This window comes from Camelus bactrianus, chromosome 20 (assembly GCF_048773025.1).
Source record: "Camelus bactrianus isolate YW-2024 breed Bactrian camel chromosome 20, ASM4877302v1, whole genome shotgun sequence".
NCBI classification, from domain to species: domain Eukaryota; kingdom Metazoa; phylum Chordata; class Mammalia; order Artiodactyla; family Camelidae; genus Camelus; species Camelus bactrianus.
In genome coordinates this window covers 4012468-4024108 of record NC_133558.1, presented here as the reverse complement: position 1 = coordinate 4024108, position 11641 = coordinate 4012468, and the positions used below count along the sequence as shown (strand labels likewise).

The window sequence follows — 11641 nt, the reverse complement described above, 5'->3', positions numbered from 1 at the left end:
AAGACTGTCCCTGCCGCGGGCTCCCTGCCCTGCCCTGCCCACGTGTCAGACCGTCATGACTCATGAGTAGACGGTTCGTGAAGAATCCAGACTGCCTCTCAGGACAGGGGCGTCCCAGTAGGGCCACTGGGGACTGTGGATGGAAGGAGATAGAGGGACTCTTCCCCAGTTTGGCCATAGTGATTTGGGGGGAGCTTATGAACCCCTTTCTTCTCCCCTGCTGGCCACCCCCCTCAGCTGTGGGCCACCTGTCAGAAGCGCGTGTGAGGAGCCCGGATTCACCACTTCTGTCTCCGTGTCGAAGGGGCTTACAGACAGAGTGGGGGGCGGGAGTGGGGCTGCGGTCTGGATGGTTTCTCTGAGCATGTCAGGAGGGGCAGGGTGCAGGGTGAGGAAGGGAAGAGGAGGGCAGGGCCCCCCGTTCCACTGCCCTGTGAGCTTTCAGAGACAGAGTTTCTGGCTCTGGGACAGGCCGATCCCAAGTGGAGGAGCCCTGAGGCTCCCTCCTGTAATTCTGTTACTTTGCCTCATCAAGACACGATCACACCCCCAAGTAGATCTTTTCTATGTTTGTCGTAAATTTGGCTAAAAAGTCACCTGAAGCTTGTTGCATGTCTCAGGCCTGAGTAATACTGGCTAACCTTTGGGTGGGGCCTGATAGTTTCCCAAACCTGTTCACATGTGCTCTCCTTCTCGTTAGATGTGACCCTTACACCAGCTGTGTGTGGTGCTCACGGTGGGTGTTGCTCACCCTGGTTTAGAGAAGACGAGGGAAAGGCTCAGATTTCTTGCTGTGACAGAACCCTGCAGAGGACCACTGGTCCCCTGTAGTTCACGCTTCCATGCTGTGATATCTGGGTTTAAGAGGGTCATCAGTGGGACACTTGGATGCATATGCCAGTGAGGAGATTCCGACATCCTGTTTTCCAGAAGGAGAACTGTGATGAGCCCAGGTTTACGTGGACTCGGGTGGGGACAGAGAAGCTGAAAGCTTGAAGAGGCCCCGAGCCTCCCCCTTGCTGTAGGGGCTCATGCCACACTGCAGCGAACCTCGGGCGTCTCTTCCATCCTTTAAGAGAGCAGCTGACCCAAGCCCCTGCTCCCATTCCTGACAAGCCTCCCGATTTAATCTGGAGACACAGGGCACCGCTCAGCTGAATGCTAGCACCTTTTATCTTGGGAATCTTTCTTCTCTCTGGCCGGATGACCAAGAATGCAAAGGAAACAGGACTGTTTCACACCTGCTGAATTTCTGACCAGCAATGAAAGCTTTACCAACAACCCCCAGACAGCACTGGCAGCCTTTATCAAAGGTTTAGGGTGAACAGAATGGCTGGATTTGGCCGACAGTTAGGGATTGAAGTAAAACAGTGAATTGGGTAGGATAAATAAATCTTCTTACGTTACCTTTCTCTCTCTCTGGCCATTTTATTAGGTGTAACTTGGATGTTGCCAGCGTACACTCACTATTTCCATGTGCTCACATGAAATCTGAACTCATAAATGTTCTGGTCATAGAAATTTCCAATTTGTTTCAATTACTATGTTACGTTTCCTATTTAATGTAATACGAATTTTTGGATGGAAATAAAAACATAGTCGTAATTCTACTACTTGAGAGCAGAAAAGAGATATTTCCTGCTATCTCTCTCATAAACTAAAGATATGACAAACACTTGTTCTGCTTGTCAGCAAAAACATCACAGACTAAAGTCAGCCACGGACCACTGACAGAGTCCAGGGTGGCCCAGAGCTGGCAGGTGGATTGCAGAGGCCCGCCGTCCATGGCTCCAGGTGGAGGGCCCTGGGTCCTGACTGCAGTAGAGAGATGCGTATTCTAGGTTTAGATTTGCATCCCTCTCACATAGCAGTGGTTTAAGTCCAGTCCCAATGAATGAGAGCTGTGCTTGAGCCCAGTAAGGTTTTTGATGTTAACCTACATTAAAATCTCAATGAGCTGTAATCCAGCAAATTGAAACTCAGTTACTTTGTGTGCGTAGCCCTCTCCTCAGGGCGCTGGTCCAAGCCTCTTTCGTCTCTGGGTCATTGCAGGTCTCCCTGTACTTTTTCCTTTGTCCCCTTTGTCACCTAGTCTCCTTCCCTTACCCAGTCCTGGGGTGTACCCTTTACAAAATTGTGTTTTCACTGTTTTCCAAACGGATGTTTTAGTTAACAGTATATGAGGAACATTTCTGTATGTTGGTGAAGTTATTAGTGATTTTCCACTGAATGAGCATGGGTAGAAGATCCAGGCCATTTGCCCATCGCCCTTCCTCCTCGTGGCTGATTGTGGTGTGCTGCACCAAGAGAAGGCGGGTGGTGACCCGATATACAGAGAATTAGAGCAGAAGGACCAGAGTCTCTGCAAGGAGTATGTCCGTCCAGCATGGACCGTCCGTGGTGCCCTGCTGGACTGCCAGGCGTCCTGACCCCTGGTCCGGTTCTCTGTGCTTACAGCACATCTGACGCTTGCTTAGCCAGAAAGTGGCATTCTGGTTAACTGAGATTTCCTGGTGCACTCTCTTTTGTAATAAGGCTACAGCTGCATTTCTAAGCAACCTCAGGCTATCAAAAATTAAATTAAAAAGGAATTGCTTTGGTGGTTAAAATAAAAAGTTAGAAACTTTCACACCACGATTAATTTTTCTTGCAGGATTTTCAATAATAAAGGCATCTCATAGATATATTGTTACTGAAAACTTAAAAATATGAACTGTTTAATCAAAACTGACAAGATCAATCCTAAATTTCACAGGAAAGCCTACATGGCATATGAGATGGAACATAAAGTCCATGTATTTAAATATCAGGAAAGCCTACATGGCATATGAGATGGAACATAAAGTCCATGTATTTAAATATCAGGAAAATGAATCACAGCACAGCTCTTGGCCACCAATGGTGAGAGGAGCAAGGTGGCATCTGGGCAGCGGGCTCCTTAAGCCACGTGTGCCTCTGGCCCCGACGCAGCCTTTTCTCTTCCTCGTGTGGTGCTCATGCCTGCAGTGACCATGTTGAAACCAAGTGCGGTGGGTGTAATTCTAATCATGTTCCTGTAATTATCACTTTATTTCTCATTCACGTTAGTGGAAATGTGTGCTGTAGGAGCTTTGCCTACACATACAGTCACTATCACTTCTGTGAATCAACCAAAAAACAAAACAAAAGAAGCCAATGAACAAAAAGAACATGCTTGTACCCTTTCTCCTGTGGGGGGCAAGCCTTTATTTCAAAGAGTGGTCTCTCAAAAAACCGGCTGCAGGGAAGTATACACCGTGGATGTCACCATGTAAGGTGATCGTGATTTCCGGAGCTCTGCGTGTGTTGCCCAGAGGGGTAAAGTACCTGCCATTTGTTAGAACTGAATCCTTGCCAGAGTGTGTCTCTTTTCCTTTGGAGGTACTCCTAAACGGATGCATTCAAATCCGCAAACCATGTGATGTCTAGTGTTTTACCTGGAAGAGAGTGAGGGCTGGAGGAGAGGAGGGGCAAGAGAAAGAGAGAGACAGAGAAAGACCGAATGAACAAAGGGAAACGAAACAGATGTATACCCCCAAACTGCAACATTTCACAAGAAAATGCCTGAAAAGTTGCAGGAACTTCCTATCATTAGGGATAGCAGTATAGTGTAGAATCAGAAAACCGCCACGAGAAGAAAGTGGATTTTCTTCAGGAGCAAAGGTTTTACAAAAAGTCATAAAATGTGCAAGAGGAAGTTTATTTCTGGCCAAAGCTGAAGGGAGAAATTTGGCCTGTGGGACATCTTGATATGTTGGAGGGTCCCCTTGTCCCGAGGAGTTTTGAGAAGGCTGCAGCCTTCCCGAGGCTCCTGGGCTTAGCAGTTGCCACGGAAACCATTAATCTCATGGCTGAAGTTCTAAGTGATTTGAGATGAAGAATGTTCACTTGAACACATTTTACCCCCAACCCCGCTTCCTCCTCAGAGCTCTGCCCTCACCACCCAGTGCCCCCCGCTGCTCTTGGGCCACAGGTGCTGCATCTCCCGCGGAGTAGCCCAAGCAGGCAGAACTGGAGTTAGGGAGGTCTAGCAGGCAAGTGACTCCAGCGGGCCTGAGTCAGGCTGGCGTGACTGCTGGCGCGGCGCGGCTCACCTGTTGTGTGATTAAGCCGTGGGGTTGCCGCTTGCTCCCTTTGGGATGAGGCCAGGCAGCATTTGTTCAAGGGAAAGATCAGGCGCTGTGTGTGTGGTGTGACTGTCTCAATAGAAACGGGCAAACAGATTCCGGGAGAAGAGAAGAATGAAGAAGTGGGCGGCAGGGGTGATCCAGCAGCTGGGTTGAAAGGTGCCTTAGTCAAGGACGGCTTGGTGGCAAGGAACAAAAACCTGCTCATCTTGAGTAAAGCGGCGTTTGTCGGCTGGTGTCAGGGCCTCTCCGGGAGCCCAGCGGCAGAAGGAGGCTGACATCATGGGAGCTGGAGAAGCATCCGTGGCGCCTCACGCTCTGGCCTCCACCCTCCCATCTCTGGGGCATGTCTGTTTCATTTCCGTCTTTGTAGGCTGCGTCTTTGCAAGGCCCCTTTCCCGTCACATGGGCCTTGTGTGGACTGGGTTTCCCAAGGTGCCTAGGAGGGCTCTGCCTCAGGCAGTCCTGCAGCCCAGGGACCCGGCAGTCTCCAATGGGGCTGACCCCCAGAGGGAGTCTTAAGGCAGTATCTGCCTTACTCCAGTCACCTGTGGCCGGAGAGTGAGGTCAGACGATAGCTTCTCCTCTCTGGCTGGTTGGGTGGGGGAGGGTTCTCTGAGAAAGAGGCAGAACTGGGGTAAGAAAGAGTGGGTGGAGGAAATGCTAGACATTCACAGGATGAAAGCTTGATGTGGACACTGACAAATCCAAACAGGTTAGGATGGATGCTGGCCATGAACAATAGTATACCTGGACCCGTGCTTCCTGGTTGAGTACTGATGCTGGCTTGGGGAACATGGGTTCTGAAAAGGGCAGAACGGATAATTGGCTGTGGATTCCAGGGAGGACAGAGAGACGGTGCAGCCAGGAGGGGGTTGAAGGATTGCCAAATGTGTAAAGGAGTTGAGGGATTGAAGGTCCTGGTGAGAATGAAAATCAGGAGTCCAGAGGGAGATGGCCCTCAAAGAGGCCAGGGCTGGAGGTGGGAGTGGGCTGGGTTGGACTTAGGGGAGGCCTGGGTTGTGGCCATACTAGGAATGATGTAGAAACACCGTGATAAGGGTTATATTCATAGGCCATGTTACGGGCTGAACTGTGTCCTCCAAAATTCACATGTTGAAGTCCTAGCCCCCAGGACCTCAGAATGTGTCTGCACTTGGAGGTGGAATCTTTAAAGAGATGATTAAGTTAAAACAGGTTGTGAAGATGGGCCCTAATCAAATGGGACTGGTGTCCTTCTAAGAAGAGGAGATCAGAACACAGACACATACAGGGAAGGACCACGTGAGGACACGGGGAGAAGGCAGCTGGGGTCCTTTGTTACTGCAGCTGAGTAGACTGACACAGATGGCATGCGGAGGGGGCCACTGATTGGCCTAGAAGTAGCCAAGCACACCCACCTTTGCAAAGAATCACAGGCAGTGAGGAAATGCAGGGGAAGGGGGAGGATGCATCCTCCAGGGAGAGCAAGGAGGCCGAGGAAGCAGGTGGGAGGAGAGGTCTGCTTCATGGAAAGACGGCCCACGGGGCAGAGGATCAGGTGACAGGAGGCGGCTGGGACGGGGTCACGGGCACGCAGGAGCCAGGTGAGGGGGACAAGGGGGGACGATGGTTAGGGCTGGGTGCAGTCAGCTGTGGTAGGAGATTAAGCACCCCTCCTGTATACAGGATGCAGATAGCGAGTGTCACAGAAGCACTGTGGGGAGGGAGGGCAGAGTCACATTAGAGGTGGGAAGGCGTTGACATGGGGCTGGCAGGATCTTGTCACTGATGGAGGAAGCAGAGTTAGAGAAAACACACACACACACAATGCACGCACGCACGCTGTTTGTCCGAGTTGAACTCAACTCGGGAACAGAGGACTCTGAGGTCTTGTGTCAAAGGGAGAGCAGAGCGCGCCCGTTCTGATAAGAGGGCCTGGAACTCTATGGGGTGCCTGGGTGTGACTGGGCTCGTAAGGTCTCTTATAGTCAAGCCCTGCACCCCCAGCCTCCTTGGAATAAAACTAGTTTCTTGTTTGTTTGTTTGTTTGTTTGTTTATGTCTGCCAAATCACCAACGCGTTGACTGCTGCTCTAATTTGAGGCTTGGCTTTTTGAGGGCTGATCCTGCTGGGTGGTTTACTTTGGCAGAAGAAGGAGCTTTGTGTAAAATCTTCCAGGAGTGTAGTTGGAGGTCAGTGACTGATTTCTGCAGGATTTTGGGGAGTGGGGTGGGTCTGGAATGCTGGCTATATAAAAAAAATTGGGGTGAGTGTGTATGTATCTTGGGGGTGTGCCCAGGATGAACTGGTGCTGTGCCCTGCGGAACAGCTCAGCCCTATGCTTGGGACACACTGCATGGTGTAAGGAATGCTGTTAACAAGCAGGTAGCAACATATTGCTAACCTAGCGTAAATAGATATTGCCAGTTCCACCAGAGTGTCAGCTCCACAGGAGGAAGGACTGTTTCTGCTGTTTCCCCCAGTGCCTTACACATATAGGTGTTCAGGAAATGCTCAGAGTGAATGAATCAATCACGGACTTCAAATACATTGTTAAGGAAACTTAATCACTTCCATCCTCTCCCACCCTCCCAAAGAATTGGACAAAGGGCATCTACAGAAAAATCACAGATGAGGGACAGAATGGCTAGAAGATGTTCAGCATAGCTCAGAATCAAAGAAATGCAAATTAACATTCTAATCATATGCTGCTTTAAAATGAGCAAAAATGTTATTTTGAAATTAGCAAAGATTCAAAGATGATAGTGCTGTAGGCTGGCATGAATGCAGTGAGATACTCTCTTGTGTTTCAGGTGGGAGTGCGAGTAGGTATAACTTCTATAAAAAGTCATTTGTCAATGTGTATCAAAAAGTGTGAAAATGTTAGTTGGCCCAATAAGATTCCAATTATAATTGTATGGCTAAATCTTGGACCAAGTCCAGTTCGTTCTACTGAATTCCCCACTGCAATAGGGTATTTGTGATGACATGGCGGTGTGTTTACTGAGGAGCAGACATTGGTAGTAGCGATAGTGAGATATTAAGACAAGTAAAAATGAGCAATCTAGAAAATGTTCCTGACTACCTATCAAGAATTGTGGGAGGTTTTCTTGACGTAGAATAAAACAATGAAAAACCCCCAGAAGACTAATTGTCAGTGAAGTTCTGTTGTGTCCACAGCTAAGATCAAATTATTCCCTACCATATTTTATAAATGTTAACCACCTTGCTTGAGCATGTCTCAGGTTTATGCCATTAGATTGTTTTGCTTTTAAAATAACTCTAGTAAGCATCTAGCTAAGGCTTACAATTAAATTACATGAATAATTTATATTCAGTATAATATATTACAGGGCTCCAGTTACATTGTAATCTTTTGACCAAAGGGCTGTATTTGTGGCTTCTGGGTGGACGCCTGGTGACACCGTATTTGCATTATTGCATTTATTATTTTAACACTCGCAACCTGTGTTTTATTGTATTGCAGTTTCAAAAAACAGTAGCATGTAGTGCATGTAACAGTGATACGGAAATCTTTTTCAATTTAGAAATGGTACTAAATGTAAAATACAAATCCTGATTATCTTAATAGCCACAGTGTGTGCGTACATGTGTGTGGATCTGATAAGGCTTGTGGAATTCATTTGTTTTTAGATTTTATTTGATGGGCAAGTAGGAATGCTTTGGGGCTAAGTGGTTGTTAATAAACCTCTGAGCTGCAAATGTTACACACCTGTCAGCTGTGAATGGCCCTTTTCTTTCTTGAGCCACTGTGATGTCACTTTGCCTTATTCTGCCTCTAGTGTGGCTCCACTTTCTAGCACACTCTTGAGCCATTAGTCATTCCAGCAGGACTTCCCCGTCAACATCTGCTCCAAAAGCCAGTTGTGTGCGAGGGAATGTGGGACAGTGCTTTGAAAATTGCAAAGGGTAATTACGCGGGAGGAGATCTTGGCTACCCCACAGCAAGGACCAGTGCGATAGGCGACAACTCCACCCACACCCTCTGTGTTCCTCCGACAGCCTGTGTTGGCTCATCTTCCGACAGCTTCCAGAATGAGCTTTCCCGGGAGCTCACCTCCCGCCTCAGCTAGACCCTGGTGACCTGTGGATCAGTCAGACATCTTCCCTCCCGCAGGAAGACACTGTCTGGGACACACGTCACTTACTACCTTGCTGCATTCACAGCCTCGCCTCCATTCTGTTCCTGCGTCAAGAGAACTGGCTTCAGTGTCCTCCGGAGGTCCTGCCGCCCTGCGGTGGTCTGAGCGTGGTGGCCTCATGGGGCATGACCCTTCTGGGCTTGTGGACAGGAAGCGCACCTGCATGGGGACCGGAATGTTGGCACTAGAACGTCAGCTTGGGTCTCCATCAGTCCTGTTCTTTCATGCTCCGTCTTTTGGTCACCAGTTGTCCTTCTTAAACCCAAGCATGGGTTCCCTTCCTTGACTCTGGAGGCGTCCAGTGTTTGCCCTTGCTTATGGGGCATATTTCCACTTTTATTTTTAGTAGAGCACCCTTTCCCTTTTCTGCTGGCCTAATTAATTCATTTAGCCTACTCTGGCATTTAATAGATGTTTCATAGAAGTTTGTGGGTTATAAATGGATAACGACTCCTGCACTTTCCAGTTGACCACCAGCTGCTCAGAAGTGTCATTCTGTTCTTCCCCAGCTTTCTCCGCTGAACTCAGCTCAGCGCCTGCAGCGCAGTACATGCTAAATACATGTTGGAGGTGTGATAGAAGTTAAAAAAAAAGCCTGAACAAAGCAACATGCAAAATTTGCCTGGCAACATTCCAGGTTAGGGGTGAGGTGGGAGAAAGATGGGGACGTTGTCCATTTTGGGGATGAAGAACCTGCAGAATGGAGAGGGTATTTGGTGGGGACCACTCTCTGACTTCCCAGTTGTACCGCTTCTTTGCTCCTTTGGACACTTCTGTAATCTCACCTAAGATGAGATGATGCTGGAGAAGGGGTGCTCATCACAGCATTCCCCTGCTGACCCACCTTCAAGAGACCGTAGGACCCTGGGAAAGCCAAGGGATGTGACCGCTGAGCACATCGCTGTGTGAATAACTGCCAGCACCTCCCACACCCCTCCCCCCAGGAGGTCAGGGGCTCTTTTGAGTCCATAACTTCTGCTGTTCCTGTCCCACTGGGGATCAAAGTGGACTCTGGGTTCAGTCCAGCTTTTCCATCAGGGCAATAGGTACTTATTTGACCAAAGTTAAATCTTCATTAAAAAGCATTGGTTCTTATTTTTGTATTTTTTTTTCCTTTTTTTGGACCAGTCTTATTCACTCACTCTGTACCACTTAGCAGAGTTTCTGCTGCCGTGTGTCAGGCCTTCTGCTAGGTGCTGGCATTGTGATGGATGAAGTGAGCAGGGCCCTGGTCTTGGGCTCCCAGACCAGCAGCGGGACCAGCAGACCCGTATGCTTGACCACTGCACATGGGTAATGCTCTGCAGTGGAGATGGGCGCAGAGCACGGGGCTGGAGTCGGGGGGCTGGGGCTGGGACTCGGGAGGACCAGGCCTCAGGGCCTTTTCCAGACTAGATGACTCTGAGAGCCAGGCCAGAGAGACAGAAGGAAGCAAGGAGAAGTCTGATGGAGGAAACGAGTCAGAGAAGAGGAGACGAGCAGAGTGTGCTTTTCTCTTCCCACGTGGCAAGATGAAAGTACGGCTGAGGTATCTTTCTGTTCCATTATTCCCAGCTCTGCCCAGCTGACTGCGCTCCCCTCCCCAAGGAGTTTAACCCTGCTACTAGTTTCTGTACAAGCACACTGACACGTGTGTGCGCACTCACACACGCACACACACAGCACAGTGGTCTCTGCTTCAGCTTCCAGAACGGCTGACTCTGATCTCAACGGCTGCTTCAGGGCAGCTGCCCTCCCGCTCCCAGTGAGTGAGGTTTTGTTCTTATTGAAACAGGAAAACAGACGAAGAGAGGAGATAAAACATGACCTTGAAGCAAACAGAAGGCCGACTGCTTTGACAGCAGTTACCTGGGGGAAAATCTGCCCTGCCCGCTGGTTGCATTCCATTTTGCGACTGATTAAGTTGGTATAAAAAGTGAAACTATCATAAAAGTTAAAAAGGCCAATGATGATTTCCTTATTTTACAGATTTCACAGCTCAGGCAGGAGAGGAGTTAAACTGTAGTGGAGTAAGGCAGCAGCAGGGCGAAAGTCACCATGCTCTTGCTTGGAACGACTTCCGCCTGACCCGTTACGGTTTCTCCAGCCCCGGGACAGCGAGCCGGACGCTGTCTGCAGAGGCCGCGCTCGTCTTTGGGCGTGAGGCTGGGCTGTTTTTACAGTTACCGCTTGAGTTGGCCTCTTATTTGCTTTTACTTGAGGCAGTGCCTTTTGGTGGGAAGTGCACTGAGCTGGGAGTCCGACGACTTGGGCTCTCTTTACACAAGCTTGCTGTGGCGGACCACTGCCTTCTGGAGTCATCTGGTGATTCTTTCCCCAGCGGAGGAGAAACGATGAAATCAGAGCTCTTCAAAGGTCCTTCCAAATTCCAGGAGCCTTTGTTCTAGACCAGGGTTGGCACACGATGGCCCACAGACGGGTCATTCTGGCCCACCACCTGTTTGTCCACAAGCTAAGAGTGGTTTTCACATTTTTAATGGTTGAATCAAAAGAAGAACAATATTTCATGACCTATGAAAACGAGATGACTTCCAACTGGTGTCCATAAATAAAGTCCCATGGGAACATGCACCCTCTCATTCATGTGCCAGTCACCGTGGCTGCCTTGGCACTGCGGTGGCAAAAGAGACCACGTGGCCCACAAAACCTAAAATGTCTACCCCCTGGTCCTTTACAGACAAAAGTTTGCTGTTTCGATGCCTGTTTACCACAGCATAACATGTAATATTAATTCCTGCATTTAGGCAAACAATAATACCTCACAGAGTTACTATAAGGATTAAAAGAGATCATGGACATAAAGGCATTTTGAGAAAGTCAGAAGCATATGTAAATATTCATAATTCAGTTGGTGTTGAGAAAGGATATCATGTGCGTCATCATCCAGCTGGCTGGAGAAGGACAGACCCTGATGGTACAAAGACAAATTACATTTCCAGTCAGCGGGGTGAAAGGGCATTATAGGATTGCAGAAGTGTGACAGTCTGTGTGCATCTGGAGGGGAAAATAGCACGAACTTCCCTGCCAGGTTGCTGTGACTCTAGATGAGGTTTTTATGCCTCAATTATTTAAACTACTGTTATATCTCTGTTCTAAAATAAATAAGAGGGAAAGTACCCACCCAGCCTTCTTTCAGTGTTATAAAAAGGTTTTATTTCCGAAGTGAATGTTGAACTGTCATGGATGAGATCCTTCTCTATATCCTGTACGAAATTGTCTCTGGCAACACTGTCCCAAACACCTGAAAGAAAGAGTTAAGTATTGGAAGCAAAAAGTAAAATTTTAGAAAAATTATAATAGCCATGATTTATGAATTTTGTTACAATAATATTAGGATAACTTGTCACCCAT

General features: G+C 48.4%; 1 long non-coding RNA gene across 1 annotated transcript; it reads right to left on the bottom strand.

Annotated features, from left to right (window-relative positions):
* Positions 1-3201: 3201 nt before the first annotated feature.
* LOC141574125 (uncharacterized) lies at positions 3202-7474 on the bottom strand. The gene is made up of 2 exons (XR_012500814.1): positions 4113-7474; positions 3202-3472 (listed from the first exon to the last, which is right to left on the bottom strand). It is a non-coding gene; the product is annotated as an uncharacterized LOC141574125 (long non-coding RNA).
* Between the last annotated feature and the right edge of the window lie 4167 nt (positions 7475-11641).